The sequence below is a fragment of the Artemia sp. Qi Xiang Cuo genome, unplaced genomic scaffold, assembly GCF_049724085.1.
Source record: "Artemia sp. Qi Xiang Cuo unplaced genomic scaffold, ASM4972408v1 HiC_scaffold_3330, whole genome shotgun sequence".
NCBI lineage: Eukaryota > Metazoa > Arthropoda > Branchiopoda > Anostraca > Artemiidae > Artemia > Artemia sp. Qi Xiang Cuo.
In genome coordinates, this window is record NW_028300722.1 from 49534 (window position 1) to 73879 (window position 24346).

At 34.6% G+C, this 24346-nt stretch overlaps 1 long non-coding RNA gene across 1 annotated transcript; it reads right to left on the minus strand.

Annotated features, from left to right (window-relative positions):
- Positions 1-11820: 11820 nt before the first annotated feature.
- LOC148938411 (uncharacterized) lies at positions 11821-17203 on the minus strand. Its single transcript, XR_016143696.1, has 2 exons — positions 16767-17203; positions 11821-12116 (listed from the first exon to the last, which is right to left on the minus strand). It is a non-coding gene; the product is annotated as an uncharacterized LOC148938411 (long non-coding RNA).
- Between the last annotated feature and the right edge of the window lie 7143 nt (positions 17204-24346).

Consider the following 24346-nt stretch of genomic DNA (forward strand, 5'->3'; position numbering starts at 1 on the left):
CTCTAAGCTAAAAACACTGAATTCTTAACTATAACTAAACTAAACTTCAACTCTAACAAAAACTCTAAGCTAAGACTCTATGTTAAAACTCTTAACTATTACTAAACTAAACTTCATCTCTAACAAAAACTCTAAGCTAAGACTCTAGGCTAAAACTTTTAACTATTACTTAACTAAACTAGAACTCTAACAAAAACTCTAAGCCAAGACTCTAAGCTAAAACTCCAAAATATTAACTAAAACTAAACTAAACTAAAACTCTAACAAAAGCTCTAAGCTAAGATTCTAAGCTAAAATTCTAAACTCTTAACCAAAACTAAACTAAAATAGAACTCTAACAAAAACTCTAAGCTAAGAATCTGAGCTAAAAAACTCTAAACTCTTAACTAAAACTAAAGTAAACTTCAACTTTAAATAAAACTAAGCTAAGACTCTAGGCTAAAACTCTATGCCAATGGGTTAAAGAAAAAACCGGAAAAATGTTGGATAATTTCAAAGTCTAAAAATTCAGTCCGAAAAAACTTAAAAAAATTCAATAAGCGAGGGAGGAAGGGAGGTCCTCGGTGGGGCTTTGGGGGGGGCGGGGGGCCTATGGGGCCCGGGGGCCCTTAGGGGTTGGGGTAGGGGGGTCCTTTGGGGTTGGGGTAGGGGTGTCGGAGCCCTTTGGGGTTGGGGTAGAGGACCTCACAACACTGTTCAAATGGAACTTGTATATTATAACGACCACAGAGTTTCACCCTCAAATCATCTTCTAAATTCATCTTCTAAAATACCTCAAACGGTTTTACTCAAATCATCTTCTAAAATGTCTCAAGACGGTTTCGCCCAAATAATCTCTAAACGTAATTTCTGCGTGTTCCTATTGTTTTGACATCCGTGCGCTGTCACATTTGAAATTCCTAGGAAACCCTTTCCCGCGTTAATCTCTTCATCTCTAAGATCAAAATTTATCTTCCCCACCGTTAATACGCATGTGTAAACTTCGCCCGGGGACAATTCTCCTGGACGAACACCAACAAATCAATCAATCTTGACATCATCCGTCAGACATTAATAAACTTCGCCCGGAGACAATTCTCCTGGACGAACACCAACAAATCAATCAACCTTGACACCATCCGTCAGACATTAATAAAATTCGCCCGGAGACACTTCTCCTGGACGAACACCAACAAATCAATCAACCTTGACATCATCCGTTAGACATTAATAAACTTTGCCCGGAGACAATTCTCCTGGACGAACACCAACAATCAATCAACCTCGACATCATCCGTCAGACATTAATAAACTTCGCCCGGAGACAATTCGCCTGGACGAACTCCAACAAATCAATTTCTCAGAAATTCTCTCCCCTCGATTACGCAATCAATTTCTCGGAAACTGTCAGAGTTAGACTCAATTGTAGATGGCAGCACATGTGTTTGTTTCATTCCTTCTGAGACCTTCCTACTTATATAACTGTCTACTTTGAATTTTGCGCAAAGAAAAATGTTGAAAAATACCGATTTGCTTATTTATGCTACAAATTTTCTCAAAATCTAGTAAAATCCAAGATTCTTGATTCATTAAAAGGTAGACCTAGAGTTAAAAATTATTTTACTTTGTTATTGGTGGAATAGAGAATCAAGGCCCATGATAGAAATATATTAACCTTTAAACCTAAAAAACCTTTGAGTTTTCTTATTATAGAGAAAAAAACATAAGTTTTCTCACTTTAAAGGATATCGATTTCAAGTCATATCGTTTTGTTTGCCTGTCAAAAACGTATATTAAATACATCTTTTGTTCCTACAATTTGTTTCGACAACTATGTATGTTGTGTAAAACTATGTACATGGTAAAATAGCATTATCCTGCTACAGGTGGCAAAGCTGTGACACAAACTGGTAGATACATTTACCAAGGCTTTTCTGCTTTGTGATAAATAAGACAAGATTTCTGTACCGTATTTCAAACAATAGGCTATACGAAAAATGTGGTTCAATACCGCTCTCTAGAGCTATAATGGAAGAACGGTTGAGGTGGCACGTTGTGTAGATGAAGAATGAGAGAGTGGCGAATATGGTTATTTTTTGCGAACATCTAGGGCTAAACAGAAAGAAGGTTGTCTCCGATTGTGGTTGGAGGATGTCATAAATAAAGATTTAAAGGAATTGGGCCCTTCATGGGCGGAAGTATAAAGGGAGGCTTTGAATAAATTGGGATGGAGGAGGAGAGTGCGTAGCTGTGTTGGCCTCTGACGGCTTGGTGCTGCGGTGAGTTGTTAGTAATAGAAGTAGTAGTAGATTTTTGTACCACGAAATTCTGGAAAATTCGGTTTATATGACATTCGACAATCTTTTCGTAAATCGGCTGCCGTCAATCAAAAGGCGATATCTGACATAAACTCGATCTTACAGGAGAGCGAAAAAACAAAAAAAAGTTTGAAGCCTTAGAAAACATGATAGGAGGTGCCTGTTTTGCCAACAAATACATCAAATCTAGGTTTCAGAGCACGACAAATTTGTTTGTTAAGGAAAAACTAGACAATTCTTTTTCGTTCTCGAGATAGTGCAGATATCACCTTTTAACGTATTTTTGGCGTCAACAAAAGGCGGTATCTGCAAGAGCGCCACAGTAAAACTCCATAAGAAAAACGAGATTACCGTTTTACAAAATGAATTTTAATTCAAAGCGAAACGCAGTTTCTAATGAGCGTATTTGCTTGCCAGCAACATCAGCTATGTCATGATGTAGAATGACCTTGTTTTCAGGCTGTAGTTTGGTCTTGGTCTTCGATGGTTTCTACTGCGCGAAAAAGCGCATCTCAGAGGAATACGTTAAGATCAAGTCTTATACGTTAATACGTTAAGATTTACGGCACAAGCGTTTCCACAACATTGAATTCGTTTAATTTTATAAAGGTAATAAAGATGATATTCATTTATGTTATAAAAAAGAAGAAAAAAAGTCTACGTGTTTTTACTCGTCTTCTGGTTCACAGCCGTCGAATTCGTCAACCAAGTCTTGCACGTTTGCTGTGTGAATGTTCTTTCAGAAAGACCTTTTTCTTGTGTCTGCAATTTGGGGTACAAGTTTCATCAGGATGTTGTTTTTTTTTGTCCCTTGAAATCCCCCTTGGGACGGACAGCTTCTTAGGTAAACCTTTGCCTAGAGCACTTTTGGCTTTCGCTGTCAGAAAATCTACAGCTTTCAGTTCGTCGTCAAAATCATATCGATAATATAGTTTCGAGTCTTTCTTCGTGAAACTTGCCTGTACAATCTTTCTAAGTTGAATATCAACTGACTTTTTCCCAGACTTCTCATTCTTCCATTCGTAGAAATCGCTTATTTGGAGCTCTTTAACTCGGGTATTTTGTCTGGAATCCTGCATAACCTTTTTCAACTCGGGAAACTCCTCAACAACCTGCTTCGTATGAATTTTCTTCTCTATCACGACATGCAAGCTGTCAGCTGCCATGTGTATGTGTCCGTTTGTCAGGAACTTGATATAGATTTTCTCTGGACCCCATGATTCGTTTACAATGCGCACAAACATGGAAGAGATTATCCAGTTCTTGTTCTGTGACGAGCAGTTATCGGCCCAGAATGTAAATTCTTTTGTATCCCGTAACTCATTCACAAGACCAAAAAAAGCAGAGGCGACAGCATCCCCGGTTCTACCATATGTTGCTTCGTGCCATACTACACAGTATGCCACTTCTGGTGACGAGCCGGTGCGAGCACTAGAAACCGGTGGAACAAAAGTTTCATTGAAACACACTAGCCTGCTTGTGAAATGCGATTCTTTAACTGCTGGCTGTATGGGAAGAATTAGGACATTTTGCGTATCAACTGTAAACACTGCCTTCTCCTCGCCGTGTGGGTGATCAGCATCTTTGTCAAGTTCTCACCTAGCTTTTTCGGCCTGGTTTCTATGCTTCTGTTGCTTCTCCCTTTCTTCGTCTGACACATCTTACCTGGATTCCTTTATTTTGAACAAGTCACAGATTTCACATGCATCTGACCTTGGCATCTTGTTTGATATGTTCATTTCTTGCAAAACTTGAAGGTAAGATCTCTGACTACAACGCTGCTCGGGAAACTTCTCTTGAAAGTCAGCAAACATAGCTTCGAACGTAATATCTCTTGGGATATATCTCACATACGGACTGTTATACCTCCTGCAGTGGGGCTGACACGATTTGAACGATCCTATTTGCATACGTATAGATTCGCGGTCCACATCCACCTTTCTAGCACCTCCTCTTTTTTCTGAAGGGGAAAATCCAACGCCCTCGGTCTTTAGCTTTCTCGATATTACCTCGATGACTTTTGGACTGGTGTAACCCAAAGTTGAAAGAAACGTCTTTTGGCACACTACCAACGAGAGTTCTCCAGCAGCAATAGGTAGGCGATACACGAAACTGTAGTCTCTACATTTTGTACGTTTCGAGTCTTTCACGGTGATTCTTTTTTTGCGTGTCACTAACAAAAACGATTTGATGTATGCAATTCTTTCTCCCTGGCTTAATTCTTGGAACTTGTCATAGATCTGTCTCCTCTGATCAATTGCAAATTCTTTGCACTTTTTCTTACACTTTTCGGGGTTGCACCCATTCTTATGAATGGATGTTTTTGCTTTTTATTTTCAATCTGCTTTCTCCTTTTTTCTAAGACTTGTGTCTTCTTTTTTGTCACAAAAGCAGGTTCTTCAACATCTAGTTTTTCTTATCGTTCAACACTAGCGATAGAGACTTCACTCTCATGTAATAATGAGATAATCTCGCGTTTTACATAAGTACTTTGTCTTGCTGATCTTCGAACACTATCACCTGTAGAATCAGAATCTTCTGATTCTCCATCTGGCTGATACTCACTTGCTGAGTTGGTCTCCAAGTTTTCGTCTGAATCAAGTAAATTTTGATTTAGGCTTTGTCTGGTATCTTCGTTACTAGCTGCATGGCGGTAAGATTGAATGGACAAGTCTAAAACTATTTCACCGTCTCTGTCACTAAACTCACTCATATCCGCATACATATCTTCTGTAGTGGTCTCATTGTTTTCCGCACGCATTTCTGTCCCCATATCATAGTTTACTCCAATGTTCTCAGTCTCAACTTTTTCCAGCCAGTATTTGATAAACTGTATGCTCTCTAATTCAGGTGGAGCATCTGTTTGGTTTACTGAAACTTTTTGTGGTGATGAATGGCTTGAGAATATTCCACTGATGGGTATTTCTTTTGGTATCACTGTTTCTTTGGGAACAATTCTGATGATTCTTTGTTTTTGGGACACGACAACAGGAGCTGCTTCCCTGCTATCCGCATGCATATCTGGTGTCGCCATTTCACTGCTGTAAGCGTGCATCTTTGTTGCCATCCCATTGTTTGTATCTGTTTTGAGCTTTTTTGAGCTACTTTGAGCATTGTTTTGAGCTGTTTCCCTGAAAAAAAAAGACATTATCAGCAGAAAATAAAAAGAACATACAAAGAACAAACAGCGTAAAGCAGAGGGGTCCCGAAACTTTTTGGACCATGGGTCGGATTTCAGAAGGGAAGGGATTGCATACCGGATTAACACCTAGTCGAGCAACCATCAGCCAGATCTCAGCACAGCCATGGAACCGCGAGAGCTTTTGAAGGTACAAATTGCAAAAACGGTGGATTCGAATGGCTTTCCCGACTGAAGGCTAGTTTTGTCTTGTTTCTAATGATTCAGTTATTTGTCCCGGACGGATACAATGTCACATTTTATTTGAGAGCGCAGAGTCCTGACAGATCCCCAAATATATAGATACTGCCTGAGTGCTGCAGACATGCATTGATTGCTTCTAGTGTGCACAGGGGTTGGCAATGTAAAAAAAAATGTAACGTAACGTTTACATGGAAAATATGATTTTTTACATCAGTGAAAAAACATTTTTTACGTTAAATTTTTACATGTAAAGTATGTACCTCAGTCATAAATGTTTTCGAGGCCAAAACTGGATAAAACGCTTTTGTTATTTATTACATTTTAACACGTAAAAGAAAAAAAATCCATTTAAAATGCCATCCCTGACTGTGGACATGCACAGGACATGCATCCCTGAAGTACCCCAAAATAGTGGGTACTCTACCCCATAAAAAGCTAGTGGCCCTGACTGGGAAAAATCCTGTTTTTGTCAGATTTTAACAGAGTTCAGGGTCTTCTTAAATAGCCTCAAAATGTATAGTAGCTTACTCTGCTGAAGAAATAAAAAGACACAAAACATTTGCCAAACAAGCAATAATGTGGTCTGACAACAGCAAACCATCTGCAAAACGAACCCACAAAAGAGCTATGACACAAAACCTGCATCAGAATTCCAAACTAGAAACTTAAACTGACTTATCCTACTCGCTGATTTCCTTGCCGGGGTCAAATCTTTACAAATTTCAAAAGAATTTCTTTTACAGGTACACAGGGCTAACAAGCCAATTACCTTTACTTTTCTTTTGCCATCTTAAGGGCCTCTTTCAACAAGAAATTGCCACGGCTCATGATTCTGCTCTTCAGTTTTACGGAATCTTTTCTTCTACACAGCCTTGAATGTGATGAAAGGTTGGCCTTATTTGGCGATATCTGCTCTTGCGCTGGAAGTAAAAGCAAAGATCTAAAAGACGATATCTGCAGGTGTAGATATCGCATTTTGAGTCACAAGAGAATACAAGTTTTCCGGATAACGCCAAATAAAACTACCATATATCTTGGCTATTTTTTTTTAGATATCACGTTTTTGACTCGACCAACCGGTAGAGCGGAGTGTCTTTACTTGACGTACGCAGAAATCTCAATTTCACTCGTCATGTCAGATATCGCCTTTTGATTGACGGCAGCCGAAATATAACATGATTAAAGTTTATGCTTTGGTAGCTTGAGATTAAACTTATACAAAAGATCCAAGTTATTTCTTTGAACTTAATTCTGTATATTGCAAATTTGTTTGTCTATAAGAAGGATGAAATCAATACATCTTAATTAATTCTATGAGGTTTAGGGGTCTTTTTCATTTTCTTCGGAAATCTGGCAAATTTTCTTATGTTCTCAACCTTTGATGAAATGACCGCTAATCATAGATTATGAATGACCTCTTAACACGCCTTTAGCAATTTGTGCAATTTATCAAAGTTCTCCCCATTTGCGAGGATGTATTTTTAAAAAATATATGGGAACTAACATGATACGCAATTGTAATAATTGAATAATATGTTTGATATTTCGCAAAATCCTTGTTTTGTTTCCACCAGTGCTAAAAGTACTAAATGAGATATTCAACTGTAATATGTATTTTTGAGATCACCTGCGTCTCTTTGTTATACAAATTGAAAAGCACGTTCGAATTTAGATGGAGATCTCCAATTTGATTTTACTACGAATTTGTTTAACTATAGTCTTTGTGAAATAGGTCTGGACCTATAGCCCTCTTTCTGACATCTTGAGTTCTTATATTTTTTTTCATTGATATTTCCTCACTTTCTGTTTAACAAACCTGTGTTCTTGTTAAAATTGTTAACCCTCCCCTCCAAAAAGTGTCAACCCCCCTTCAAACGAAGTCCTGGGTATTTGTCTCTGGAAATGTGAACCATGATCTTGGAAGTCCTAGAAAAATTAGGTTAGGTTGAATAGTACCCACTTCAACCTAACTTTACTCAACCTACTCCAACATGGGAACTGTATGGCCTTTACTATAGGCAACGCTATAGCGTTGCCTCTGATATCATAGTTCAATTTTATATGGCTTCTTTTCACATTAGAAATATAAGTCGCTATTTAACGATCAGTAGATAAACTTAAGGATTGACCTGCTGAGTGTAGGAGTTAGCTGATGGTTATTAATTCTACCTAACCTAACTATAAGGCCTTGGGCGCTTTTTTGCCTATCATTCCAGGCAAACTAAGGGTCCTGTATCAATTTTAAATTCTTAATCAACCTGCCTGAGACTCTAGGCGGTCGCACCTTTCCAAAAGCTAACACACAAGTATTTCTCCCATAAGAGAGTCATACTTACTCCCGCCGCTTACCCCTGCCATTTAACGAAACACTTGGAAAACTATAGGCCTCCCCGTTAGCTTGTGAGTCCAGAGGACTTGTTGGTCTTGTATCAATTTTATAGCATGGTATTCAACTTGAGACTACAAGTGGTGAAGCCATTTAGGATTAGGTCACTTGTTCGCCTGTGAGTACAAGCAAATTCAGTTCCCTATTTTGCACAAAAGTCCATTGGACATTGTCTGTCACATTTCAACCCAAAATCAATCCAATCTTTCATCCTTAGTTCTATGACTTTCCACTATAATTCTGCCCTAGGAATAATGTATGGACGGATGGGTGTTAGACTTATCCATCAACAGGTAAAATGACATCATTTTATACAATCTTAAAAAGAACTTATGCCAAATTTGCCTCTCAACCGGACTATCTGTCTTGGCTTTTTCAACAACTAGCCATTGATTGATGCCTGTAACTAGTTGATTTTGATTAATAATCAACCGTGTATTTTTTCTACCTAAAATATACCGATTAAACGATTTTCCCCGTAAAAAAAGGTGCCGATCTGTAAAATTCATTGCGCAACCGCCTAAAAAAAAAAAAAAAAAAACGCCAAAATGGCAGAAATACATTGCATCTGGACACTTTGAGGTCAAGTTGAACTAGAGCTCTTCGTTAGGTTCAACAAGAGACTGATAAAGGAGGATGGAAGCAAAAATGCACTTTCGTTGAACAAATCCAGCCTGGAGCCTCAGGTTTGCTTGGATGTTATGAGTTCCATCTAGTTTTCATCCTCGTGTAAATGGTCTCTTAAGGGCTGGGCAAATGTAGCTGCTTTTGGAAACTGATTTCAGCATCAGTGAACAAACGATAGTGGCAAGAAACATTTGATGATAGAAAAATTTATGGCGTAAGATTTTCAAAACAAAAAATCATGGACACAAATATTCAACTGAAGTTTATTAATAGTCAAATGATTGATATCACCTTAATTCTCAGCTAAGTAGCAGCATCTTTCACCACAGACAAATCTGGGTGAATATTTATTAAATCTCTATTTATTGGTGATGATCATGACAAAAATCGGCAACAATCGCTGCCAAAAACTGGAAAATTTTTCAAGCTCAAATTGACGCCTATTTCTTTTAAAATCGACGCTGATTTGGAAATCAGCTACGTGTGTCCTGCCCTTTACTGTAAATAAGGACGAATAGATGGCTTAATATAGCACCATTATTATTCTTCGGTTCTTGGGCAAATATTACTAACAATAGAAAATTGGAAAATTTTGTATATGTGTAGAGGTAATTTCAATATGTGTAGAGGTATCTTACTTTGTTAAGTTATTAGCAAAATATTGCTAGCAATTGAGATGGTATAATTCATCTTAAAGATAAATTAATTTACTTTTCAGCAGGTATAACAAAAAGGCAAAAGGAATTTGAATAAGTAGCAAGCCAATTATTTTCGAATAACCAAAAAAGCCAAAAAAGAAAAAGCATTAACTACCAAAAATATTACAAATTCTAAAAGAGATTGATTGAAATTATTCCTGACTAAAAAAAGGTCACTAGTCCCGAATAAGCAGCAGTAAGATAAAGCACAATAATTCTGCCCGAGGAAAGTCCAAACCTTTTCAGGTTGCTCAGTATTATTTTGTCACCATTTTGAGTCTTGTGTTCACCTATCTGTCAAGATCTTTGTGTTATCAATCTTGGTTAGAATGTTCGAAGGGGCATCTTAATGTCGGAGAATGGTTTTAAATTAGTCGATTGCCCATACTGAATAATCTTTGGAAAAAAAATATCATTTTTATATAGTAATTCTAGTCTAATAATGAAAATCCATGTTTTATATACAATTGCTAAAAGCGTTGATTTTAGACACATTTTTAGTAATTTAGACCATCTTTCAAAATAAGCGTTGTTCTATCACTCCCACTTCTAGTGGCTGATGTAACTGCTACCGCCAACTATTCGACTTTCAGCAGTTTGATTTGATTAATCCCAAACGGTACTAAGTGTTACCTAATTTATCAATTATTATTTTTCTTTGGAACTGTCCCTTATATCCCCCCTCTACCTTTAAATATTTGGCACATGTTTTTAATAAATTTTTGAACAAGTGTTTGATCTTAGGCACAGTATCTTATGGCATTTCCTAATAGTTTGACTGCACTGAAAATTAAAATGGTTATCTTGTCGTCTAAAAGAAGGCTAGCCCAAATATTAACAAAAACAATTTATTGTGACTATACAAACCTTGAACAATTTGCTCGGCCTTCTGAGGAAGAGGTCCGAATGATAACATTAGCAATGTAATAACCTAACAAACAATGGTAATGAAAAGGAAACTAATTTTGGCATACAAAGGCTTGGATTTCTTGGTTTCTTTGAAGGAAGAAATAGTTTATTTTCAGTTATAGAAAACTCGAAAAACCGATGAATTATTCGAGAAGAAAATTAGATATATTGAGATGGTCACAATCTGTGGATATGGCTCTTTTTGGAGGTTGGAGCTTAATTCAAGATTTAGTAAAGTTGAAGCTTGGAATTGAGATTCCTGCATTTTCAACATGTTTAAACAAGGTTGAATATGCTTGTCAATGGTAGATTTTCTACCTTATAGTTGAAAGTATGCATTAAAGGGAGGGGGGCGTATTATTTAGGTGGGTTTCATAGCACCTTTTGAGTTACCACAGTTAAACTGTCTTGCTCAACCGAAGTGTCCTGTTCCAATGATTTACTAAGTGGTAAACCACCGAGTGCGTCGAACTACGATTTACTCTAGAAACATAACGGGAATCACCCGTACTTTTACCTGTCAGAAACCAACACATATGTGACGTTTTACAAAGACGTTTTTATGGAGGACAGATTTTTCAAGTCAATACCTATTGCTGTTAAGAGCGACAGTTTCAGCCCTTTCTAAAAATGTCACGCAACAAACTCGTGTGAGTGAAATGGGAAAAACAGAACCTACGTCTTAAAATAGCTCCTCATTTGTTTAGGGGGACAGTAAAAATGTATTTTAAACATACACATTTACCCATACACCGTTTAACTCTACTAATTTCCATGAACTGACGTCTCTGAGTCAGCAAGTTAGCTTTAATATTAAAGTAGACAAAAAATATGGAATGCTAAATGGAATAAGACAAATTTTACATCGGGCTACTTTATTTTTTTTTTTTATTTCAAATTATTAATTCAGTTTTTTTTTGTCTTGGATAGGATTACTAGTTTCGTTGGTGTGCTATTTTGGTACAAAATCTTCCCTTAAATAAAAATGTTAAAATGAAGGTGCATGAATATAAAATAAAGTTATTGATAAAGCAATTCAAAGTTTCAAAATAATCTTTGTAACAAGGAATTTAATAACAAGTTCAACCAGTCAAAACTAATATTTTTGGTTGTCCTTAATTGTTGAATAAAATTGTTATACTCAATGACCTCCTTGGTTCGAAAAATTGCATAGATCAGGTGCTACCATCCGCTTTGAAGAAAAAATTTGCCTATCCTTGTTAAACATATGTTTTTTAACTAACTATAGTGTGTTTGGGTTCCCTAGCTCCAGGGAATTAGGAATACAAGTTTAAAGGTGATACAAAAACAGTTTTTGCCTATTTTAGGCTATATTAACTTCTAAAACAGGATCATCAAAATAAGACACTTTGCAATCAACAACTATATCGAGTGAGGTGGTATGTCTACAAATCTTCGATAAAAAAAAAATTAGAAAAAAGCCTCAAACCAAAAAGTCAGCCTGAACAACCCTTAAATTTCTTAATTGTCTTCAGAGCCCATAAGTTCCTACGCATACAATTTTCCAAAATGTTAATATATTTACTAAAAAGAAGTCTACAAAAAGTATAGGTGGAGCTGATTCTTGTTTTTGTGAAGCAAATTTTAAGGATTTTGAAGTGAATCTCGGTAGTTCTAGGTAGTCTATGCTATTATATCCAGTGATTGTGTCCAGTGAATTTTAGTAGTTCCAAGTAGTCTATGCTATTATTTCCGGTGATTGTGTTTAACTGACGTCTTCTATAACTCAAATCATGAAAATAAATAACAAATAGACTACGGGTAGAAGGAGAGTTGGGCTGGTGGGCAGGTGGCATCTGAAATAGAAACAAAGAAAATAAAAATTTTTATAAATGTGATATAAATTCACCAAGTTTAAAGATTTTCGACAGATATGTCAGACGTAGGCCTTAGAAATTCAATTAACATTGACATTAGATTTCATTTGGGTATTCATGGTAAAATCAAAGTCTTGAAACTATTGGTAGTACCAAGAGTTTTTTTTTAATAGTTGGAGCTGCAGCGCATTAATAACTTGATAATTTTCTGCATGATCTTGCAATCAGAAATTAAACAACCGTATCTTTTACTAATGGAAGCCCATAACTTGATGGTGACCTGCTTGTTCTGGCAATTAGATATTTACCAGCCGTATAGACGGTCTGTCTATATAATAGACAACATTGCCTCATGTCTCATAATAAACATCAACTATCTCGATTATGCAACCTTGATAAGAGCGGTGGCGACAACCACTGAAAAGGTTCGAACCCGGTACTATGCAATACATGACCTCTGTGCAGGCGACTGAAGCCAAAAATCTACTAATATTTATTAGATGTAATATTAAATTAAACAAACTAAATATTTATTGACTAAATAATTTGATCAAATACTTAATATCTATAAAAATTTGCTACAGTATATTTGTTTAGCATAATGTTGTAAAAGGTTTGATAGAAATTGAAATAAAAAAGGACCTCCAACTCTGCCCTACAAAATCAAAATGGGGTAAGCCACAAATTCAAGTCTATAGGAATAATAACTGGATTTACTTGAGGCATGGAAAACGAGGGTACATGTTGTTTTGAATAAGACAGGCTGGGAAAGAGGTATACGATAATTCATCAGATGTCATCAACAGGTATTGGAAAGCTGACAGCCATCCACTATTTATCTAACTCTAAATTACGAAAAATGTCAATGTGGTGCTGATTTGTCAAATCTTGGACAAGTAAAAATTTGCTTTTACCTGAAAGACGAGCCTTCAACCGAATTTTTATTAATAAATTAATGTACTTATAAGTTATTTTTATTAATTAAGTTTTGTTTTTTGTCAAATTTCAAATTTGGCTTGTCGAATCTTTCACTAGCAGAATTTGTCTCAATTAAGACGCTGAGTCTTCGGTCTTGTTTCATTTGATGGTCCATATTTCTGATTATAACCAATTGTAAATTTAATTTGTTCGGGCTGTTCTCTTGGTCTTATCGCGTTTGATAGCTCAGGTGGTTACAAAAAATCATCAATAATAATTGTAAATTGTTTTTTTGGGCCTTCTTACTGACATTTTATAACTGGTCACATTCAAACCTGTAAGCTTAATCACGTAGCGAATTGATTTATCTAACAAAAAAATTAACTAATTTGAAAGATTTCAGGTATTTGTAAGTTTGAATTAAAACATTAAAATTATTTCTCAGGACCACACAATTTTTACAGTTTAAATAATAACTAGCGATTTAAAAATTTGTCAACTTGTTATTCCATGTACTTAAAACAAAAGAATTTTGGTAATGTTTTTGGAATATGAAATGGAAATGGTATTTGTATATTGTCTAGTAAGCTTCAAAATTTTGATTTCTTTTTTACGGTTTTTGAATTGTTCTTATTTAAGGTTTTTGAATAGTTTTAATCCCTTGTTAAAATATATACAAATAATTTTGCAATTACCATTTTTTTGCTCTAGACGTAATTTACTGTCTTCATACGGCATCTTTTCAAAGATATTTGATTTTTAATGCAAATCCAATTTCTAACAACGATTTTTACCAAGCTTCAGTTTCTGGTTTTCTTTTGAATTATTGTAATCCCTTTTTTAAATGTGTAAAAAAAATTTTGCAAATACCTGTTTTCTGTTTCGGGGGTTGTAATGGGTGGTGTTAACTGATTGTCTTATCAAAGATATTTGATTATTGAAGCAAGACCGATTTCTAACACCGATTTTCTACTGAGCCTCAAACCTTTTGTTTTCTTTTTTAAGGTTTTTGAACTATTGCAATCCATTGTTAAAATATATAAAAATATTTTTGCAATTCCAGTTTTTTACTTCATTTAATGTCTTTTGACGCTGCATTCTTCTAAACATGGAGTTTTACCGTCGCTTGTCTTTTAACCACATACAATATGAAATGATTTCATACTGTATACCGTCTTTTCTAAAATATTTTATTATTAAAGCAAGTCCGATTTGTAACAACGATATATAGAAGGCTTCAAACTTTGTTTTCTTTTTTAAGGTTTTTGAATTGTTTTAATCCCTTGTTAAAATATATACAAATGTTTTTGCAATTACCAGTTTTTCACTCTTCACGTAATTTAATGTCTTTTCATGCGGTATCTTTTTAAAGATATTTGATTATTACTGCAAATCCAATTTCTAACAGCGATTTTTACCAAGCTTCAGTTTCTTGGTTTTCATTTGAAGGTTTTTGAATTATTGTAATCTCTTTTTCAAATGTGTACAAAAATTTTGCAATTACCTGTTTTTTGTTTCTTACGCAATATAATGTCTTTTCATACTGTGCCTGTTAAAAGATATTTGATTATTATGTACTTATTATTATTATGTATATATATGTATTCAGCTAGAAACTTTGGGTTTTTTTTAAGGTTTTTGAATTGTTGCAATCCCTTGCCAAACAGCGAATAATCATTTGTAATAATTGAACCTTTTCGTTTTTTGGCCCTTCCTACTGACAATAAATAACTGGTTGCGTTGAAACCTGTAAGCTTAATGACGCAGCAAGTTGATTTTATCTTACAAAAAAAAATATTTCTAAGATTTTCCGACATTTCTCTAGCTTCAATTAAAACATAAAGTTATTGTTCAGGCACCGTAAATATTTTTGTATTTTATATAATAACTTTAGCGATACTGAACTAAACTTTAATAATTTTTAATTTTTATTTCATTTTTGAAAAACCCATTGATCTTATAAGAAAAGAAATAGGCGGTGTAATAACAATAAATTTTATACCATTCTTCAAATTTTTAGTTTTCTTTGTAATATTTTTGAATTGTTTTTATATATAGTTAAAATATATATATAATTATTTTTGCAAATACCGGTGTTTTGCTCTTTACGCAATTTTATGTCTTTCGATGCTGTGTCTTTTCAAAGATATTTGATTATCAAAGTATGTCTGTTTTCTAACAATGATTTCTACTAAGCTTCAAACTTTGGTTTTATTTTTCAAGGTTTTTGAATTGTTGTAATTCCTTGTTAAAATATATGCAAATATTTTTGTAATTACAGTTTTTTTTTCTCTTTACACAATTAAATGTTTCTTCATACTAAAGTCTATTCAGATGTTTGATTATTATAACATACCGATTTCTAACAATAATTTCTACTAAGCTTCAAACTTTTGGTTTTATTTTTAAAATTGTTTGAATTGTTGTAATCCCTTGTTAAAATTTATATACAAATATATTTGTTATTACCAGTTTATTGCTTTTTACGCAATTTGATGTCTTTTTGTGTCTATTCAAAGATATTTGATTATTACAGCAAGTCTGATTTCTAACATCGATTTTTACTAAGCTTCAAACTTTTTTTTAAGTTTTTTTAATTGTTGCAATCCTTTGTCATAATATATCCAAATATTTGTTCAATTACCAATTTTTTGCTGTTTACGCAATTTAATTTCGTTTTATACTGATTCTGTTCAAATATATTTGATTATTGAAGCTACTTCAATTTATAACAACGATATATACGACTAGGCTTCAAACTTTTTTTTTTTTTAGGTTTTTGAATTTTTTTAATCCCTTGTTAAAATATATACAAATATTTTTGCAATTATCAGTTTTTGGCTTTTTACGCAATTAAATGACTTTTCATACTGATTTCTATTAAAAGAAGTAAAATAGCCAGAAAAGTAAAATTAATATGCAAATTTCGTTTTAATTATTCATGTACCACGAGCCAAAATCAAAGCTGCAATAATTCAAAAACGTTCGGAAATTATATAAAAAAAACTAGTTTTTTTTAACTGAAAGTTAGGAGCGACATTAAAACTTAATAAGAAGAGAAATTATTCCGTATATGAAAGGGGCTGTCCCCTCCTCAATACCTAGCTCTTTACGCTAAACTTTGAATTTTGTCACTTTTTTCTTTGTCCCTATTTCTCCTCCCCTGGACACTTCACCATAACTAGAAAGGGTATGCTTTCATCCTTGCTCTTTGATATTACTTCAAAGGGTTCCATTAAAATTCTTTTTCTAGAGTGAAGACGGAATACAACTAGCCGTGAGTTGTAACAAACGAGAAAACATTTAATATTAATTGCTTTTAATACTGCTTTCTTAAAAATATCTTGAATGTTACAGCAAAAGGAGTAACCGACACAAAAGGAGTAACCGACTTCTGTTGTTGTTTTTTCGTTTCTATTTCAGTTCTGCTTTTTTCCGTTTATGTTTAATTCGGATTCAAACAAAATTCGAACTTTGTGTTTCAAAAGTCGTGTTTCATTAATTCAATCCCACAAACCCTGCCCTAGAAACAGCCTTGACTATCATTCTTAATAGATTACCCTGATTCTTAATAGATTAACCTGATGGCCATTAATGATCTGTATGTATTTCAATGCTTTTGTCTATCATTATCTTTAATATTCACGTACTGAATTAACAGCCAAAGCCTACTAGTAAAGAAAGCAGGTATAAAATGAAGCATTTACTCACTTGTCTATGTTTACTCACTGGCACAGCTGATTCGGGCCTGACCATTCTGGCTGGAGGTCTTCTCGAGCTTGAATCAGTACGAGATACGCGTCGGCTTCGGACAGATTTTCGAGTCCTTGGACTCGAAACTGATAGACTGATAGTCTATCGAGTCCTCGAATGAGTTATAGATCGGTTTCGAACTGTTCCGTTCTGAGACTCTGAAGCTAAATTTGTTTCATCAGGTTTATTTTGGATAATTGAAAGTCCGGACACTCTTCAACGCGATTCGCAGGATTTTTCTTCTACTTCCTTGTCTGAAAGTCTCCTATACCCCCCTGAAGTACTCGGTTGCTTGATGTCTACAACCATTTTACTAACAAAATTGCGATGACAAACTGAAGACTTTGGAGGATAAGTGATTGGCTTTGCAAGACTTCGTAAGCATGGCAAATCAGGGAGGTCAACTATCTCTATCTAGTTTTCATCACATACCTGAAAAATTAAATCCAACTCAAAATACAAAAATCTAAAAAAAACTAGTCTAAAATAGTCTAAAATAGAAATAAAATATATAATTTAAGAATCAGGTCCGACCTCAGTAGCTTGAATCCCATTGAAACTCTATTTTTCTACCTTCCCTGGATGTTTAGTAGAAATGCATTGTTAAAAACACTTATAAGGAACAAATGAAATTATTTCCTAGTTATTTTTTTTTTTTTTTACTTTTGTATAATTTTTTAAGGTCAAAGCAGAAGCCCCTTCTGCATAGAATTAAAATAATCTAATCAATATTCCACAACAACCAATATTAAAATATCTTTAAATCACAGAGTCCTAGGCTTTGGGGTATCAGATTACTCGGAGGGAGCGGGCTAGCTAGGAGAAAACTATTTTTGAACCACTGTTTTCAATAATAGGAGGGAGTTCTTTTGGACTTTCTTTGGAGGGAATTCACCCCCTTTATAAGCGTATAGTTGTGTTCTAATACAGAGACTTAATATAAAAACTTTGATGAACAGAATGTCAGGCAATTGAATGAGAGCACGTATTAAATTAAAAATCTCAACAGTTATTCTCAGAATAAGAAGAGATGGTGTCATCCTAACCTATCAACTGATGAAATTCAAGACTCCCCCTGTATTGTGTACTGTTGTTGATCCTAGTTTCAGAACCAGAGGTCATTTGCTGAAACTTGTAAAGCAGCCTACCTGAATCAGTGTCTGTATTCTAATTTTTTCCTCAATAATTAAATAAAAAACAAGTTTTTCAACTGAAAGTAAGGAGCAACATCAAAACTTAAAACGAATAGAAATTAATCCGTATATGAAAGGGGCTGTCCCCTCCTCAACACCTCGCTCTTTACGCTAAAGTTACTCTTTCTCACAACTACTCTATTTTTTAAAACAATAAACAACTTTAGCTTAAAGAGCGAGGCGTTATTTGTTTTAAGTTTTGATGTTGCTCCTTACTTTCAGTTGAAAAACTTTGTTTTTTTATTTAATTTCTGATCGTTTTTTTAAATATAATTCTGGGAAATCCGGCACCCCCCTAATAGCAATGTCCCTTCCTCCATGGGAACATCCTCCCACATAAACTCCGACCCCCCCCCCTCCCCCCCCCTCAACCAGAAAAAAATCCCTCTGAAAATGTCTGTATACTTCCCAATAACCATTACTATATGAAAACATTGGGTAAAGTTCATAACTTTCAGCCCTCCCCCGGGGACTTTGGGGGATTAAGTCATCCTGAAAGACATATTTTTCGACCATGCTGAACAAAATGGCTATCTCAAAGTTTTGATTGGGTCACTTTGGAAAAAAATTAGCGTGGGAGGGGGCCTAGTAAACCTCCATTTTGTCACATAAAAAGGGCACTAGAAATTTCAACTTTCGTTCTAATGAGCCCTCCCACGATATTCTAGGACTACTGGGTCTAACGATCACCCCTGGGCAAAAAAAAAAAACAAACAAATAAACATGCATCCGTGAGCTTTCTTCTTGCAAAAATACAAAATTCCACATTTTTGCAGATAGGCGCTTGAAACCTCTACAGTAGGGTTCTCTAATATACTGAATCTGATGGTGTGATTTTCAGTTTCCTCCTTTTTTCGAAAATCAGGCAAATTTTTTCAGGAGCGTAACTTTTGATGGGTAAAACAAAACTTGATGAAACTTATATATTTTAAATCAGCATTAAAATTTGATTCTTTTGATGTATCTATTAGTATCAAAAATGGGTTTTTTGAAGTTTCGGTTACTATTGAGCCGGGTCGCTCCGTACTTACAGTTCGTTACAACGAACTGTTTGAAACGTTGAAGTTGATGAAAAGTAGGGATTCGTGGTAAAAACCACGAATTTTCCCAATTGTGGAAAGGCAGGTCTACTGCTTAAAGTACTGCCTGATGTGCATGGGCCTGCAGAGGTCTACAGAGGTAAAACCAGCTTAATCATTATCTTCAACATTACGAAATAACGAAATCTTCAATTATTGGGAAACGTTAACCTAAGCCATTACATTAGTCAAACATTATCACAGGTAATTTACTCATTTTACAGTATTGACTCTAACATTTTTTCTAATGAAATACTTACTAAATAAAGAAAAAGGGTTAGGCCTACTTATCGGTTATAGCCTGTAATAAACTGAGATTTTCAACCGCGAATGATGCGCGCATAATACAAGAAACTGGTCAAGCAACTACTTTATACCAGACAATTTGCTTTGGCTGGGTTGGAAAATAAATTGTAGCTACATTTTATTTGAGTATTTAGTTGGTATTTTGGTCAGGTGAAAAATTCTACTTTAGCTATACTTTTGGCTATCTTGGAAAGGGATTAGGTTAGGAAAATGAAACTTCCAGGGATGGATCAATAGGGTAAAGCATGTCCCCAGAAGGTATTTTGAAGCACCTACCTCCACTCCTCCCTCTAGAGGGTCCTGAAATTTGTCTACATGACAGGTATTGAAATTTAGACAAAACAACATTTCACCTTAATTTTCAGTTATCATTTTCTTTTTCTCTGGGTTTAGTTCTGAAAATGTAATTCCTATTATTTGAGTAGAATTTTAAGCCATGTCAGATTTTTTTTTTAAATTTAGTAAATATATTTTCATATCTTTAAAACCTTATAAATTGGGATTGAGCAAAGCTGTGAAGCTGAAAGCAATTTTGGGTACTAATGCATAATATGCTGCACACGAAAGAAGTCAAGTTTGGTTAATACTAATGAAATAGAATAAAATAGTATGAAAAAATAATAGTTCAGAAACAAATTTGGGCTATATTAGGGGGGATTAGGGGGAGGGCGGAGAATAAAGCATAGCATATAATTGGATATAATTGGAGTAAAGCGTAGCATATAAAGCATAGAATTAGGATTTCAAGTTCAAACTGTAGAGTAAAATGCGAGAGGTTAACAAGGGGACAGCCCCCTCACATGCGGAATAATTTCGATTCATTTTAGGTTTTACTGTTGCTCCTTACTTTTAGTTTAAAAGACTTTTTTCTTTGATTTATAATCATTTTTCAAATAGTGGCCAGGCCAAACCAAAATATTATGTGGGGTACTAGCCCCCTGAAAATTGAATATCTCCCTGATGAAATTTAATATCAGTAACTGTAAATATATAGTTTCCCGCTTTTTCAATTTTTCTGCTTAATATTGGATTGTAATTCAGACTTTGGACAAAATTTCAATATTGAGTTACAAAAGAACCTTTCATATTAAAATATGAAAGGTTAAAATTGTGCCCCACATGTTTCCTATTTACTTTTACGTCAGGGAATAGCTAAAATTGATCACCAGAGACTTTTTATCGTGAGATGAGCTCCTTTTCTAATATTTTAGACACGACAAGATTATAGAAGAACGTTTCAAGGGAAAATAGAAATACTATAAGCTTTGCTCAAGTAGCTGCAACAGGGAATTTGGTTCCTTTCTTCTTTAACAAGAAACCATAATCAGGAACAGATCTGCTAGAATTTAGAGTAAGTAAGTATGATGGCACTAGACCCGTGAGGTCCAAACCGGCGGTGCTGATCTCTGTTTCATGGCCCTTCAGCCAGAAAGTACAATGAGGGTTTGGGCTAGCTATCCTATACTTTAGCACACCCTACCTGCTTACCTTGCCCAGATCAAAACACAAAAGGAGTAACCGACTCCTGTTGTTTTTTTTTTTTGTTTCTATTTCAATTCTGCCTTTTCCGTTTATGTTTAATTCTGATTCAAACAAAATTCGAACTTTAGCGTAAAGAGCGAGGTATTGACTAGGGGGCAAACTCCCTAATATACGTAATAGAAACATGCTAATATAGAAGTTTGTTACGTAAGTTAATTCGTAAGTTACGTCAGAACAAAATTTTGAGAAAGCCATTTAGCCAAAAAAAGTAAATTAATATACAAATTTCGTTTTAATTATTCATGTACGGTGAGCCAAAATCATAGCTGCATTAATTCAAAAACGTTCAGAAATTAAATTAAAAAAAGAAAGTAAGGAGCGACATTAAAACTTAAAAAAACGAGCAGAAACTATTCCGTATATGAAAGGGGCTGTCCCCACCACAACGCCTCGCTCATTACGCTAAAGTTTTCTATTATTTCAAAAAATAAAGTTTGAGACTAGAGTAAAACTTTAGCGTAAAGAGCGAGGTGTTGAGGAGGGGACAGTCCCTTTCATATACGGAATATTTTCGGCTCGTTTTAAGTCTTGTTCGAATTTGAATTATTCGCTCGAATAATTCAAATTGAATTAATGCTCGTTTTGTTCGAATTTGAATCAATTGAATTCAAGATTTGAATTAATTCGAATTTTAAAGTTCAAATTTGGTTCGAATCACAAAGGTCGGTTAATTAGAATAGATAGCTCTTTTAAAATTACTAAAAAACTTTAGCATAAAGAGTGAGGTATTGACTAGGGGGCAAAACCCCTTATATACGTAATAGTTTCTGTTCATTTTAAGTTTCTAATGTTGCTCCTTACTTTCAGTTAAAAAAACTGTTTTTTTATTTAATTTCTGATCGTTTTTTAAATAATGTTGGGAAATCCGGCGCCCCCTTCATAGAAATGTCCTTTCCCCCAAGGAAACATCCTTCGTGAAAATATCCTCCCCGTAACCCCCTCCTTCGAACCCTCTACCCCACAAGAAAAAAATCCCTCCTGAAACGTCTGTATACTTCCCATTAACCAATACTATATCTAAACAATGGGCAAAGTTCATAACTTGCAGCCCTTCCCCCGGGAACTGTGGGAGATTAATTCATCCTCAAAGACATATTTATTAAATTTTCTACTATGCTGAGCAAAATGGTTATCTCAAAAATTTTGATTGGGTGACTTCGGGAAAATAATGAGTGTGGGAGGGGGCTAAGTTGCCCTCCATTTTTTTGGTCTCTTGAGAAGGGCACTAGAACTTTTAATTTCTGTTCGGATGAGCCCTCTCAAGATATTCTAGGACTGTTGGATCGATACAATCACCCCTGGGATAAAAACAAAACAAAAAACAAACAAATCTGTGCTATACACGGATTAACAAATCAGGATAAACACGCATCCGTGATCTTTTTATGGCAAAAAATAAAAAATTCCACATTTTTGCAGATAGGAGCTTGAAACATCTATCCTAGGGTTTTTACGCTTAATCTGATGGTGTGAGTTTTATTAAAGTCCTATGACTTTTAAGGGTTGTTTACCCCTTTTTTTGAAAATAAGGCTAATTTTCTGAGGCAAGTACTTTTTGATGAGTAAGGCTAAACTTAATGAAAATCAAATATTTGAAATCAGCTTAATAATCTGATTCTATTGATGTATCTATTGGTATCAAAATTCCGGTTTTTAGAGTTTTGGTTACTATTGAGCCGGTTCGCTCCTTTCTTACAGTTCGTTACTACGAACTGTTTGATGACTGTGATGAAATAAAGAGCAAAATTGTTTGGTCTATTTTTAAAACTAATAGACAATGCTTCCCCAAAAATCGTGCATTTCGGCAAACCAACTGAGACCAAACAAAAATAAGCGAATTCTCAAATGGTGTAGGAAGAGACTATAAGGAGAGATATTCAAGCATGAAAGAAAAATAATTTTCGTCACGTTAGTAAATAAGTTAGCATGAAGAAAAATAATATTTAACACGTTAGTAAAATAGTAATATACAAACATAAAAGAGTATAAACTTATGTTTCAATGAAAAATGCTAATTTCCGTTAGTCACAAACAACCGAAAGTCATTACTATCTGATTATTAACCTTCCCAGAAAATAGCAAAAATATTTAAATGTTTATCAGTAAAGTAGGCCCCGACCAGAATATTGGCCTTTTTTAAACTAATAATAATAAAAACTAGCTTATGTGTTTGCATTTCTCATGTCAAAGTTTTTTATATAACAAATATAAAAAAACTCCATATGGCCCAGAGGCCTGTTATCTGAGAAAAAAAAATAAAAGAGCCATATGGCACAAAGGCCTGTTATCTGATAAAAAAAAAATAACACTACATATATATTTGCAGATTACTGAACTAGCCGTAGACAAAAATGTATCAAAATTTTTTCTCTCGCAAATGCTCATACGATGACAGACAATCTCTACATCATCTAACACCAAAAACAAATCTCACTTTTGTCAGCGACATAAAGAACCAAAACTAAATCATAAAAAAACACCCCATTAGAATTCAAGTTTCAAACTACATTATTTAAAATTTTTAAAGTAACCAAGGATATGAGAGTTCCGAACCCCAACAGGCATGGAGTTTCAGCCATTGCCCCCCAGCAACGACAAGACAAAAGCCTGAACGCGATGAGAGGTCATGAAGAAAAAGCATGTGCAGGTGGGGTGACGTTAGGTGGCTTGGGTCTGTGATGATTTGTCGGTAGTACGTGTACTAGTATATAAATAAATATGACAATCATATTTCAACAGAGTTGTCATGGTAACATATCATATAAAATAAAGTATAAAGCTGTATATAGATTTGGCCTCAAAAATTCAATTTCCGATTATTCCTAGTTTTAAAAGATTTATATAGTTGTGAAATTTTCTACTTTACAACTTCAAACAGTTAGATTACAATAAATAAATCATGATAACTGTATTCTTTAAGTTTTGATGTTGCTCCTTAGTTTCAGTTGAAAAAAACTTATAAATTTAATTTCTCATTGTTTTTAAACAATACCGGGACTTTAAACTGTCCAAATACTTTACTCCCCCCCCCCTATATGTGCAAATATATAGCACAAATTATATATGTCCCATCTATTCTTTCTTATATCGCGCTACACCGAAAGAAACTAACAAAGAAACCGAGTTGTTCTTAAGTTCTACACGGGGGGGGGGGGGTAAGCTTGAGTAAGACACGTATAATACATAAATACCGAAATTCCTTCCCCCGACAGAAACAACTCAAATTTGGAAAACTTTATTTTCCATGGGGATTATTTTCCCAGGGGGGGGGGGGGGATAAAAGTCAGCCACGAGATATGAGACAGCCTGTGAAGGAATAATGGTGTTTCGTTTTATTTTTAAAATTCGCTATTTAATTCCATAAAAAAAACTTTTTTTTAAAAATTAATGTTATTTAAAATAATATTAAATAAAAAAG